The sequence below is a fragment of the Papio anubis genome, chromosome 11, assembly GCF_008728515.1.
Source record: "Papio anubis isolate 15944 chromosome 11, Panubis1.0, whole genome shotgun sequence".
Lineage (NCBI taxonomy): Eukaryota > Metazoa > Chordata > Mammalia > Primates > Cercopithecidae > Papio > Papio anubis.
In genome coordinates this window covers 20,039,297-20,041,843 of record NC_044986.1, presented here as the reverse complement: position 1 = coordinate 20,041,843, position 2,547 = coordinate 20,039,297, and the positions used below count along the sequence as shown (strand labels likewise).

At 44.9% G+C, this 2,547-nt stretch overlaps 1 non-coding gene across 1 annotated transcript; it reads left to right on the top strand.

Annotated features, from left to right (window-relative positions):
- Window positions 1-2,077: 2,077 nt before the first annotated feature.
- Window positions 2,078-2,137, top strand: LOC116269583. Its single transcript, XR_004177205.1, has one exon. It is a non-coding gene; the product is annotated as a U7 small nuclear RNA (small nuclear RNA).
- The last annotated feature ends 410 nt before the right edge of the window (window positions 2,138-2,547 follow it).

Sequence of the window (2,547 nt, the reverse complement as noted above, 5' to 3'; positions counted from 1 at the left end):
GTAGTTAGTCCTAATTGACTATCCAATTTTCTTCTACACCTCCTCCCCCAATTCCCTCTGAAATAAGAAACCTGAATTTTATCAGAATGAGTAATTTCACAGTTCCTTTATAGGGCCTGTATGCCTGTTATTTGCTGTTTCTTAGAACTTGTTCTCAGGTAGCAAAGACTGAACTGCCAATGTAAGTGACTTTTGTCCTTCTAGTCTGTTTAATAAAATATCCCCGAAACAAATGTGTTTAATTTCCAAAGAATCTGCTTTGTGTTCATGTTTCCAAAACACAGAGAAGAATGTAGTCACTCAAGTAGCCAAATGTTCGAAATTAGATTTTGGTAGTTAGAAAATTGGCACAAAAAGTTTAGAAGTGGCCGGGTGTGGTGGCTCACACCTGTAATCCCAGCACTTTGGGAGGCCGAGGCAGGCGGATGATGAGGTCAGAAGATCGAGACCATCCTGGCTATCACGGTGAAACCCCGTCTCTACTAAAAATACAAAAAAAATTAGCCGGGCGTGGTGGCGGATGCCTGTAGAGGCTGAGGAAGGAGAATGGCATGAACCCAGGAGGCAGAGCTTGCAGTGAGCCAAGATTGCGCCACTGCACTCCAGCCTGGGCGACAGACAGAGCAAGACTCCGTCTAAAAAAAAAAAAAAAAAATTAGCAGTAATAAGGACGTCGCTACTATTAACTATCAGTTGCATGATATACTCATGGAAGTGTTCCCTATTGTTATGATCACCAGTGCGCCTGCTCTCTTTTCTGCTAAAAAACCTGGGCCCATGGATTGCTCATTCCTCTCCAGGTGTCTGCATATTCTTCATATGCCAGCTCATCTCTCCAACGGAAACACGAGGCACCAGTAATACCATGTCCACACTGAACCAGCAAGACACGTTGAGTATAAGCCTGGAGTATCATGCTGACCACCACGAGAACAGCCAGCAGTGGTGTCTTCATGATCTACAAAATCTCTCCCTCTTGGATCTCAAAGCATTTCCAACTATGAGACCAAAACCCCCGACTCTACCTCTCCATTTGGGCAAGAGTTAGTTCTACCAAAAGTAGACAAATGGCTGCATATTTTAGGAAAAGCGTATGTTTTTTCCTTAATCTCAACCATCTGGAGATTTTTAACATTCTATATTCTTTATAGAATTCTACATAAGAGGTCAGTTTAATTTTTTAAGAGTTGTTTAAACATCCCAAGTAACACTGTAAGCCCCCAAACAAGAAATGGCTCTCGGGCTAGACCACGGAAAAGCACATGGATTGTTCGTGTGTTTAGTCTAGTGCGGTGGATCTCCTCCTTGGCTGCACCTGAAAGAAAGTGACGGCTGAGTCCCACTGACCTGTCTTCCCCATCCCAGCATCGTTGTTTGGTTTTGTCTCATTTTGCCTTTAGGATCTACAGGTGAGGCTAATGTGGCAGCAGGGCTCAAGAACCACCAGATGGGAACTATCTGTGTTTGATGATAAGGGCGGGCTTGGATGTTACCCTTTCAGTATTTTCACTGCTCTTCCCTGCTAGAATTAGAAAGAGGCTGAGAGCAGAGGCTCACACCTGTAGTCCCAGTACTTTGGAAGGCTGAGGCAGGAGGATTGCTTGAGGACAGGAGTTCAAGTCCAGCCAGGGCAACATAGCCAGACCCCCCCCCCCCCCCCCCGTCTCTACAAAAACATTTTAAAAATTAGCCTGTATTCTCAGCTACTTGGGAGCGTGAGGCAGGAGAATTGCTTGAGCCTGGGAGTTTGGGGCTACAGTGAGCTGTGAGCATGCTGCTGCACTGCAGCCTGGGCAACAAAGCAAGATCCCATCTCTCAAAAAAAAAAGAAAAAAGAAAAGAAAAACAGAATGAACCTATGGACTCTGACTCAGAGTTGTTATTCATTCACCCCTGGTCATGGGTTGAACACTGTCCCCTGCCTCTCCTGAGAAAAAAGTTAGAGTCCTCTTCTCCAGTACCTGTGAATGTGGCCTTATTTGGAAATAGGGTCCTCACAGTTGATCGAGTTAAGATGAGGTCATTAGGGTGGGCCCTAATCCAAAGTAATTGTGTTCTTATAATAAGGACAAATTATGAGTGTTACAGTTCTTTTTGAATTTGTCTAGCAGATTTTCTGTATTTTTACCAGAACTTTACCCTGATACCCCCCAAAAAGGGGCATATTTTGACACAGAGACAGACACCCTTACTGGGAAAATGCTGTATGAAGCTGATTGGGGTGATGCTTCTGCAAATGAAGAAACCCCAAAGATCACCACGAAACCACCAGAAGCTAAGAGGGAGGAATGGAACAGATTCTCCCTCGCAGCCCTCAGAAGGAACCACCCTGCTGACACCTTGACTTTGAACTTTTAGATTCCAGAATCGTGAGACTGTAAGTTTCTGGTGTTTAAACCGCCAGGTTTGTGTACTTTGTTATGGCAGCCCCAGGAAACTGATACACCTGGTGATTCAATTCAATGCACCTTCAAGGCCCAGGCAGTTGAAGCCTAGGAGATGAGGCCTCACCCTTGACCATACGCAGTCCACCTTAAAGAGTGGCAA